Source organism: Leptodactylus fuscus, chromosome 2 (assembly GCF_031893055.1).
Source record: "Leptodactylus fuscus isolate aLepFus1 chromosome 2, aLepFus1.hap2, whole genome shotgun sequence".
NCBI lineage: Eukaryota > Metazoa > Chordata > Amphibia > Anura > Leptodactylidae > Leptodactylus > Leptodactylus fuscus.
This window is the reverse complement of record NC_134266.1, coordinates 67570583-67582783: the sequence shown is the minus strand read 5'-3', so window position 1 is coordinate 67582783 and position 12201 is coordinate 67570583.

Here is a 12201-nt window from a genome sequence, read left to right as displayed (position 1 = left end):
ATTTGGGTGGTCGCAGCTACTATCAAGAAATAAAAGCCACATTGGTAAGTAAAAATAAAAAATCACTCTGCTTGGGTATCGGATTATCATTGAGTTGTAGTTCCATTACACCCAAAAGATAATGCTGTCACCATTACACAGTGGAAGTAATGAAATGTTGAATGCCAATATATGGTATGCTTACAGTATGGCCTGTGTTTGATATACATACTAGAAAATTCTTACATGTACAGCAGATGTATTTGTAGGTGACCTTCCCACGCCCCCCACCTTTCCCCAAATAATAATCATCCAATGGATGATGAAAGTATGTTCCTTTGGCATCCATCTATAGTGATGTACATCAAGAATCCCTCCCTAAAGATGCCTCTTAAGGCTTCAAAGTGATGTGAACAAAGTCTTAACCCTCCAATATGAAGTGGCCAGAAATACCAATAAGAAGCCATTGTGATACCTGCAGTGTGGATCTTTATAGGCGCCGCACATTTAGGGTGATCGCCTCAGCATAAAGTAGTTGCATTATTTATGTGAAGGCAATAAGATCTATTGTCTAGTACTAACTACATATTTGTGATCACCTCCAGTATGTTACAACTTGAGAAGCAACATCACTCTCTTTCATATCTTGGAAATACTTACACAAGCCTTGAATAAAACATACGTTCCGACAGTGCGCATACAGAGAAGAACAGTTTGGTGTCAAACGCTTCTTTTCCTTCACTTGTTAATGCTATGAGCTCTTCCATAGGTCTGGGGTCAATCTCATTGAAGTAGACTTCTTTCAATGCTCTTTCCATTTCCTATACGCCAAAAAAAAAAAAAAAAAAAGAGCAAATGTACAGGATAGTTAATGAGGTATTCCCAACTCGCCTGTTCACCAACAAGCAGGCTGTCTGCTCTGTTCACTTCCTGGTTTTCTTGGTAAATTGGTGGGTGGGGTTTCACTTGCTATCTCACAGACAAAGCCAGCTCTGCTAGCTCTCTTCATAGCAGTACATGTTTGAAGTTAGTAATGAGGGATGGTTGTACATAAATTAGCACAGTATCACTGGAAAATGCACAGTATAAATCTGATGTAGCATAGCTGGCTTTGTTAGGTGATGAGAATACCAAACTTATGTGCTTATCAGCCCTCAGCAAAATTCAATTAGCCGACTGATAACTGGAAGAGCTGGAGATAAACAGCTCAGAAATACAAGCTTCTCTGAGCACTCAGCTCCCCCTCCCCTCCTGAGAGCAGGGAGTTACATCACTTGTCCTCAGCGGGGAGATAAACAGCTCAGAAATACAAGCTCCGAGCACTCAGCTCCCCCTCCCCTTCTGAGAGCAGTGAACTACGTCACTTGTCCTGGGCAGAGAGATAAGACCATCCCCAGGTGGTCCGTGGTTATGGAACCACAGTGTATACAATGAAGTGAAGAATCTCAGCAGCCAAACAAAGCAGTTTTGCTTAAGCAATATATTTAGGAAAAGTCTTAAATCCACATAAACTAGCAGTATAGATAGGATCCTTGAGATGGGACAACCACTGTAATCTGGAAAGGGGGGGGACACGTCTGGATGAAAGGCATTGTGCCCTCTGAATAGGTGATACACATCTCATTGCTAGGGGCCTATGGTCACTAGAATGGGCTCCTGAGCTCCTCATTACAGTCATGCAGGTTAGATGACACACTGAGTTCAGAGACCTGCATTTTGACATGTAAATGTATCTAATAAGGTCACTGACAGCATGTTATAGAGCAGGGGGATCTAAGCAGAAGGATGTATCATTTTGTGGGACAATTTTAGTATAGCTTGTCATTTATTCATTGAAATCTCTTTACTTGCTATGCAGTGTTTTTTGTTTTGTTTTTAAATATATACAGCTGTCTTTGTATGAGTCATGTGTCATTCACAAATAGGACCACCTCCTTGACTTCTACTTTACAAAGAAAGAGCAGAGATTTCAATAGATAAATGCTGGAATCTTTTCCCACAAACTGTTTCTGCTTGGCTCCTCCTGCTATATATCATTCCGCCTACAGAGTGGAAGGCATGTTCAATGTCACAGGTTCACTTTAAGGAATTGCTGTAATATGGAGAACCTTTCTATTCAAATAATCTTTACAAATCATATTCTGGCCGTGTGTTTGTGGCGTAAAGTCAAAGCGATCGTATGTTTGGGAACAAGAAGACGTCATGTCTGTAAAGCCAAGGCTACACAACAGCATCACCACTTGCAGTAATGCATTATACGATAGGAAGGCACTGGGCTACAAAACTGCTGTCCCATGTTTTGTGCTGCATGTGGACCCCAGTCCTGGCAAAGTACTCAAAAATTGTAAAATCTAAGTAAATGAAAAACAGCAAACTTCCCCTTTAATGTTTCATTAGGGCATAGAAAGTAAACACCAGTGACGTTTCAATCACACAAGACCTTCCTTAAGCTAATATATATCAACCATCACCTCACCATGTATTTATAGCACAAAAACGGTGCCAGAATCCACCAGTTCCTGATATCATTAGTCATTGGCAACTGTTGCCATGTTACTGTACTGTTTTTTTTAAAATAAAAAATAAAAACAATTGATTAAAAAGTCATCGCTGTTACAGCATTTTTCTGACCTTGCATTTATTCACAAAAGAATATTTTTCTGGTTTGCTAACCTTGGCTGTTGTTTATACTAGTAACAGTCACCATATATCCTGCATTGTAGTGCTTACTGTGTGCGTAATGAAGACGGGAAGGAGGCCATATCCATAATGACGTCGGTGCTTCACAGCCTGGAACATGTAGCTATGTTACATATGACATAAGATTAACACTGCTGAAGAGGAAATTCCATTTGGCATTGAATAAGCTATCCATATTTCCAGATCATAGTATATATTAATTTTAATATTTAAGGGGTTTTTCCAAGACTTTATAATTGACAACCATAGGATTCTCGTAACATCACCCCTGCATTACTACAGAATACCAATGACGATCTCTCTAATGCTAATGCTGTCTCTAATATGTCCATTTGAAACAGGATCTTTCATTGACTGAACTACTGCTGTTTCCGCTATCTTCTATCCAACCTAACCCTTATATTTCCATTTCAGTCTCCGGTCTTACCATAAGTCCGAGACAGTATTCCCGCTGTCTTGGGGTTATGTTTTTTTAAAAACTAATTTTTATTGAAGGGTTTTTTTAATGAATTTTAACAAACCAGAACAAAAGGAAAAGTCAGAACGTAATACAGCAAGGTGAGGCAAAAAACAGACAATGATAAAACAACCGAAAAATAATTAGTGGGGGAAAGGGGAGAGGGAGAAGGGGAGGGGAAAGGAAGAAGGGGAGGGGAAAGGAAGAAAGAGAATGGGAGGAGTAACAAACCATGCAAAGCACAGTAGGCAACCCAAGGGGACCATACAGCCTGGAAAGCATCCACTGCGTTATTAAGGGAGTCAAAGAGGTGTTCCAAGTTGCATACGTCCTTCAGTCGGGCTATAAGATCGGGGCCTGTGGGGGGGGAGGAATGTCTCCAGTGGGGGAATGGGGGCTCCGTTTAGAAAGGAATTAAAAAGACAAAAGAGGTGAGGGAGGAGGTCAGAACTGAACGTTTTATAGTTTTTATAGATACGTAAACCCGTTGGGGCCCGTGGCTTTTCCATTCAGCAATATTGGTAATATTCTTTTCTATTCCCTTTTTATTTTCTGTATTGTGTTGTTCTTTTACCTGTATTTGGTTGATGATCCACTGATATGTATTTCTGTATATGTTAGTGGCTAGTATTGACCCACTCAGGTTAACTATATAAAATTTATATAGCTTGTTTCATATTATCCTATGAAATCAGTCAGGGAGCATAAGTGGAAGGTAAGAAGGGTGATTGCAGGTGTGCCTATCGGCTCTGCCAGGTGATGATATTCTTCACATTCCCTTTAAACAAGCAATCACCTGATCGATTGTTCAGTGTTTTACACTCATGTATTGGACAGTATAATGGCTGTCAGACTATGCATAGTCTGGCTAATCGATCCTGCAACCAGAGATCGAACTGATGCATGTAGTGACAGACCTGGATTCCAAGGCTGCCACAGAAACCTAACAGCACTTTCAGAGGCAGAATACTTTGTGAAACCCCTTAGATGCTGCAGTCATGATTGATCGTGACATCTCAAGGGTTAACAACCTCATTCAGCGTTATCTCAAATCCTAGGTAATACAGAAGTATGTCAGCTGTATGTTACACGTTACAATGCTGTCCTTTTACATTATGATGCACCAACAGTATTAACCACTGTGATAAATTTGGCACATCTTTATACTATCCAGTCTAAGTATATACTGTCTAAAATTTAGACAGGATTAGTAAATCTGCCCTAATACCCTATCTATTTGGCCAGATGATATCACCTGTACAGTTATTTTCAGACAAACTCAATCATAAGGCCCCATGAGTTGTCCCACGCCAGGCATTGACATGTCCACAGGATAGATGTGGGTCCCCACTGTCATTATAGATACAGCACATGAGAGCAATGCTAGCGTGCATCTTTCTGACAGCATTGGTATATAGACCCCACTACGGTGATTGATGAGGTTAAAACAAAACCTCTTTATATTGTATGCTTCTGATATTTACTATAACAATGAGGATGTTCTGCAAACAGGGATCCAGTAATGTAAATTGGATAGCCACAGATGCTAATGTATTTTATCACCATATCATGTGTTATCATCATACAATGTGGTGATAGTTGATAATCAACCTGAAGAAGTTCCTGTGTGACAGAATTGTGCCTGATTTTCTCTACACTAATGGAACAATAAAGATAACATTTCTGGGATTGCTTCAGGCATACATTGATTCAATAATGGTTAGCCAACCTTTTCTAGCTCTAGCTATCAGTAGAGTAGAAACTGATGCGTTTTTTTGCTTGCTTTAGATGGGGCCCACAGATAAACTCGCAGAGCAGTGCATTGGAGTGCTGAGGCAGACCATGTGCTAGCCAAAGCAAAGTGAGTCCTCGCATTTGTCCATCTTTGCAGGGTCCTGACACCGACACCCCAAGGTTATAAAATACAGAGAACATAATCTTATAACTGTACAATGGTGTAACATATTCTGCACAAATACATTAATAGCAAATATCCTTATACCTGCTTGTTTGGTGAAGGCATACAGAAAGAAGCCAAAATGCAGCTTAGCACTGATACATATATTCAGAAGTAAATGCTTTTTCCATCATTTGTGTGTGACTATTTTTTTCAGACTTTCATATCTTGTGATTTTCTTATATCTGATTTTTGAGCTATTTTAAGAAACATTAGTTCTATTTTTATCCATAGCACTGTTCTCAATGTAACTTAGTATGCATCATCACACACTGCTTGCATTCATACTAACAGTTTTTATCCTCATCTGACCTGCTTTATTTTACAACCTTTTTCTCTATAGGACTACTCTGTTTTCTTGTCAATGATCCTAAACACACCTCTAGGCTATGAAAGGGATATTTGACCAAAAAGAAGAGTGCTGGAGTGCTTCATCAGATAGCACAGCCTTCGCAATCACCTGACCTTAACCCAATTAGGATAGTTTAGGATGGGTTGGACCACAGAGTGAAAGGAAAGCAGCTAACAGCATCTCGGGGAACTTCAAAACAGTTGGAAAACCATTCCCGGTGACTACTCTTGACATTGATTGAGAGGATGCAAATGTGTGAAGCTATATCAAAGCAACATTTGTCCTCAGCATTCATATATTGAGTATAGGTGGCGTATTCGTAGTGACACCAGAGATACCCAGCATGCAACAGCTGAGGTAGGTGAATATCACTTCTGTGTATACCTGTCATCTGGTGAATACTGTGAACTGAACAGTAATAAAACAGGATTTACGAAGAAAGCCTATACCTTGCTACCTAGTCAATATGGTGGCACTATATAAGCACAATAAATCGAAACAAAATAATAATAATGATAATAAAGGTCTGGATGTACAGATATCTGAAGAGTACCTCTAAGATACTCATAGGCTATAGCTTCAGGCTGGACAAAACCTCAGAAAGAAAGCTCGCTCATACAAATGTCTAAGATGCCCAAATGAACTGTTCAAGAAGTGTCAGAAGTTCTTCCTACCCTCCTAAACCACAGGTAACCTTCATCAAGTGAAGTATCCATCGACTTTTCTGGACAAATGCTCATCCCACAGCATCAGATTAGGAGTGATGACATTTGCTTGCATATGTGTCTGTCCTAAGACTCGGGAACCATGACTGGACAATTAGCGGTATAGCTGTCTGTCTTACGACTCCAAACTAGTAGTAATGACTGGACAATTGCTGGTATAGCTTACCTGTCTTACTACTCCAGACTAAGAGCAATAACTGGACATAACTGCCCATCATGCAACTCCCAAAAAGTGCAATGACTGGATAATAACTGGCACATATGTCCATCCTAAGACTCCAAATTGGAACCCTTGACTGGACAAACACTAGCATAGCTGCTGGACCTTTGCAGGTTCCCTTCAAATTCAGCACAACATTGCTCATGAAAAAGACTTTGGCCAAGCTCACACAGGAAGAGACAGCAGGTCAATATAACAGTCCAAAGCTACAAGACAGACTCACAGACAGAGGCAACCAGCGAATACACAGGGCAAAACTACAAGCCAGGCCCACATGGAGAGCTAGAAAGCCAGGCTCACAGGCAGAACTTGGTACTATACAAAAGAGCGAGAAAATAAGAACTCTGTATTATTCCCGCACTCCCTTGTTAGTAGGTGACGTGCCAGTGAAGAATGCTTAGCAGCCATTTAACCAATGTAAGAAATTCACAGCACTCCCATTACAATGCAAACAGTGTAGATGAACTTTATTGATATACATCAGGCAAGTGAAAGGTCCTAGAAGGCAATAGAGGTTATTAGATATAGGCTCTGAATGTTTCAGTCACCATGAACCCCCTTCAGTAGATATCAGGCTCTCACACTCCTTCCAAGTCAGGTCTCTGATATCTACTGAAGAAGGTCATATGTTGACAGAAAAATTCAGAGTTTATAATGTAATAGCCTCTACTGCTATGTGTGACCATTCACATGATATTGTATATCAATAAAGACTAACTACACTGTGTGCAAGGTAATGGGAGTGCTGTGAATTTCTTATTCAGGCTCAGAGGTAGAAAGCCTGGCCTAAAGGCAGAGGGCCAGACTCACAGGTAGAGGGCCAAATCTACATACCAAACAGATAGTGGGAGCCAAAACCAAACTCACAGGCAGAGGCAGTAGGCCAAAACATAGGCCCAGGCCAGAGGTACAATATGAAGATCCCGGGCCCCAGTGTAAAATCTGTACCAAGGTCCCCGACTATAATATATCTGTACATATTGGGAATAAACACTTCATGGGACCCCTAAAGTCTCTTGGTGCAGGTGAAACTGCCTAACCCAGGTAGGTGAAACACGTAGAAAGAGGTAGTAGGCTATATATACAGACTGAAGCCACAGGTCGAATACATCGGCAGAATGCTAAACACATGCACCAAAACCACAGGGCCAAACGCAGATAGCCAAACCTGTACCAACCAACATACAGACTGAGGTCTCAAACCAACACATAGGCTGAGGCCTCAGGCCAGGTCAGTTTTTTGGCAGAGTGCTGCCTGCTTTCAGCCATCACAAACAGTCGCTCATAGTAACTTTTTTTTTTTATGACCATCAGCTGAAATGGCCAAAGTCAACCAATTCTGACATATTGTATCTCAAGGTTACAACTAGCATAAAGGAGGGATTCCTGGGATTTCTGTGCATTTTCTATAGTTAGTGTTCCGTTAAATTACAATCTCACCAGTGCGGGAATAAATATGAGATATCAGGATTTGTGCACATTTGTACATGTTCTGTATGGGCTACTATATGTGAATTATGTCGAAATCAAGTAAAAAAGTTATTATTTCAAAAACTGAGCATATTTGTAGGAAGCAAATTGCATTAGGCTCTGTTACATGGGTATCATGGTTTCCATGTAAAACTGAAATACATGATTCCACTAGCGCCTGATAGGTCCCACTAACTATTATAGGGTTTTTGCTTCCCAACATGCATACACCAATATTTTTTTTGTCAAATCTGCCAGAGTCTGCAACAAAGGAGTAAAATCCTTCCTCATACTGATCTCCTAATACCGCCTATTACTGTCCATATATATTCTTCTTTTTAGACAAGCTTCTCCAGGTTGGATTGCTTGTCTAAAATACTTTGGCATCCAGCTGTTTTGTTGAATGTAATATAAATAGACATCTATGTTGAACAGAACAGTGAAATCTTTGAAACCAGCTTTAAATAAACCAAACTGTATCCTTAAATATCCCAGATTTACTTTTCCTCTCATGGGAAAGTGCCCAGTAGGCCAGATCCTACTCATTCCAAACTGTTCAGTCATTCTGTTTACACAGCGTCTTGCGGTATTTTATGATCGAAAATGTGGGAAATGTACGACCATAGCCAGTCTGTTCATGGACAGCATTCTAAAGCAATACAGATTAAATATATTCAATTAAAATGTCAATTTTTCAGATGAGAGTATCTGGGTGTGCTCCTCAATAATAAACTAGACTGGGCTGATCACCTGGAGGCGCTGCACAGAAAGGGTCACAGCTGACTCTACCTGCTCAGGAGGCAGAGGGCCTTCGGAGTACAGGGGTCACTTCTTAGGGCCTTTTTCAACTCGGTGGTTGCTTCAGCTATCTTTTTCGGTGTAGCCTGCTGGGGGAGCAGTATATCAACCAGGGACAGAAATAGACTTGACAGGCTGATCAGAAGGGCCAGCTCTGTCCTGGGGAGCCCCTTGGACCCAGTACAGGTGGTGGGTGACAGACGGATACTGTCTGTGCTGACCTCCATGCTGGAGAACAACTCTCACCCCATGTATGGGACCTTGATGGCACTTGGCAGCACTGTAAGTGACCTTCTGCTTCATCCCAAGTGTGAGAAGGAGCGCTATCGCAAGTCCTTCCTTCCAACCGCGATCAGGCTGTATAATCTACATCAGACCAAGCGAAGATCACTCCGCACAGAGAACTAATGACTATGAATGTCCTCCTCCTTTCTTCTCTGTTCCTTAGCTGCTATGGAAACTATGAAACTGGGGGCAGATATGGGGGGGACATGAAACTGGAAACTACTTACTAGAGATGAGCGAACACTGTTCGGATCAGCCGATCCGAACAGCACGCACCCATAGAAATGAATGGAAGCACCTGTGACGCCGGCCGCCGGCAAAGTCAGCGTCACAGGTGCTTCCATTAATTTCTATGGGAGCGTGCTGTTCGGATCGGCTGATCTGAACAGTGTTCGCTTATCTCTATTACTTACTGTGGGGCATAATATAGGCTGCAGGGGGCGCTGTGGGATATATATGAGATACAACAGAGAGCCTATCTTCTATTTAAAAAGGGGTTGACATTGTGAGACATACCATGCTAGAAAGAAGACCATCTCTATCTTTATCAAATTTATCAAAGAATTTCTTATAGTGTATCTGTCTCCGCTTGCAGACCATACAGAAGCTTCTGAGATATTCATGGACATTCATATCTAAAAGAAAAGGAAAATACAAATTTAAATATAACATTAAAGTAAAACTTCCCAGCAGAGAATTCTAGAAGTGTTCTATAAAGCAACTTTCTGCACAAAAGCACATGAAAACTAACAGAATGACTGATACAAACAGAAAACTTTCAATCTGTCTCCATCATAGACAGGAACATTAAAATAAAGCAAAACTATAGGCCCCTTCCATTGGCTTTCCTTTTCCTCCCAACGCTGACTCATATTTTACCATAGCCCGACACTGACTCCTTTATCAATAGCTGATAGTCAGGGTCAGCCTGAAGCAATAAAGCTTTTCTAATTAATTAAAAAGCTATTGACTGAATATGCAAATATGACCATGAAAATAAATATGACTCCAATATGCCCTAATACAGTATAATGGCCCCCTTATATATAACCAGGAGGGACTAGGCTCCTGTATATCAGAGGTCGCTCTTTGGAAAGTAAACCAACAGCCAATGATGGAAGATAGGGTTTAGGATTGTACCATTAACACTGAAGCCCCACATTGCAGAAACGCAGCTTCTTTTGTTGCAGATTTTGTTGCGGTTTCTTGAGCAAAAGCCAGAAGTGGATTGAGCAGAAGGGAGAAGTGTAAGAACTTCCTATGTATTTCCCATTCCCTCTGGAGCCACTCTTGACTATGGCTCAAATAACTGCAGCAAAATCTGCAACAAAAGAAGCTGCGCTTCCGCAACGTGGGGCCTGAGCCTAAAGATAGCAGAGAGTTATGTTAAGCTTAGATTTGGGTCATTGCTGATCTAAGGTCACCCAATGTACAAAATAATAATGTCATATATTGGTTTTGGTGCAATGGCCGGATGCTAGGGCACGAGTACCTGACTAGTTACTCTCAATAATATGTTCACTATTTTTCATTTTATCTTCTCATAAAATAACAGTTACTGCCACCATTTTGATTATTCACAAAGGTCCAAAGGCAGGGAGAGAGCACAAGAAATGTGGTAAAAGTCAGACTACGAATCATAGAGTAACCAGAGTGATATCCATCTGCCTCCACCTACCAGGAGCTGCTAAATGTTGTACGCCCCACATACTTTTTTTTCACCACACATAATAAACTTCTAATTTTACATTATTTCTTTCCAGTTTACCCTCAAGCTCTTTGACGTCCATTGGAATTTCAAATCGGCTGATGTGATTGGAAACGCCCATCCTGACTATTCCTTGCGGGGTCACCTGTAGCGGGCGACATGGGATTTGTTACTGAGTCCATTGCATTTCATATATATTGTGGGGAATCGCTCAGGTAGATGCTTGTAGCAGTGCACGAAACAGGGACACAGACACTGGATTGCACACAGGTTCAGGCTTTATTCACATGTAACACATACACTGCTTTTGCAAAGCCACAGGATAAACAAAACAAAACCCTTCTCGGCTGAGAAACTAACTTAAATGTAAGGAAACTTTTCCCTGACCATACAGGAGACTGGCTACCAGTCTCCCACCTTGGCAATAACAATGAGTGGCACAGTACCTGCTCTGGACAGTTCTACTCTGTCTGTGTGGTGCCACCCTGCTAGTCTTCACACTCAGACTGTTATTAGGGCCTGATTAGTCAGCTGACCTCCCTGGTGTGGGCCTCACCACACCCCTTAGGTGCCTGGCAAGAATATACTTGTCTTCGCAGACTACACCCTTCACTCTCTCACTATGTATATATATATATATATATATATATATATATATATATATATATATATATATACCCCTTCAAATAGGGCATTAACAACAGTGTCTCAAATAACCAATATTTGGTGAATAATAGAGATGAGCGAACAGTGTTCTATCGAACACATGTTCGATCGGATATCAGGGTGTTCGCCATGTTCGAATCGAATCGAACACCGCGTGGTAAAGTGCGCCAAAATTCAATTCCCCTCCCACCTTCCCTGGCGCCTTTTTTGCACCAATAACAGCGCAGGGGAGGTGGGACAGGAACTACGACACCGGGGGCATTGAAAAAAATTGGAAAAAGTCATTGGCTGCCGAAATCAGGTGACCTCCATTTTAGACGAATAGTGGATTTCAAATCCGGGTCATATGAGAATGTGAACTTTGTGACTATGAGACAGGGATAGCTGTACAGGCAGGGATAGCTAGGGATAACCTTTATTTAGGGGGGAATGTTATTAAAAATAACTTTTTGGGGCTCTATCAGGTGTGTAATTGTGATTTTTGTGAGATAAACTTTTTCCCATAGGGATGCATTGGCCAGCGCTGATTGGCCGAATTCCGTACTCTGGCCAATGCATTCTATTAGCTTGATGAAGCAGAGTGTGCACAAGGGTTCAAGCGCACCCTCGGCTCTGATGTAGCAGAGCCGAGGCTGCACAAGGGTTCAAGCGCACCCTCGGCTCTGATGTAGGAGAGCCGAGGGTGCACTTGAACCCTTGTGCACCCTCAGCTCTGCTACATCAGAGCCGAGGGTGCGCTTGAACCCTTGTGCACACTCTGCTTCATCAAGCTAATAGAATGCATTGGCCAGCGCTGATTGGCCAATGTATTCTATTAGCCTGATGAAGTAGAACTGAATGTGTGTGCTAAGCACACACATTCAGCTCTACTTCATCGGGCTAAT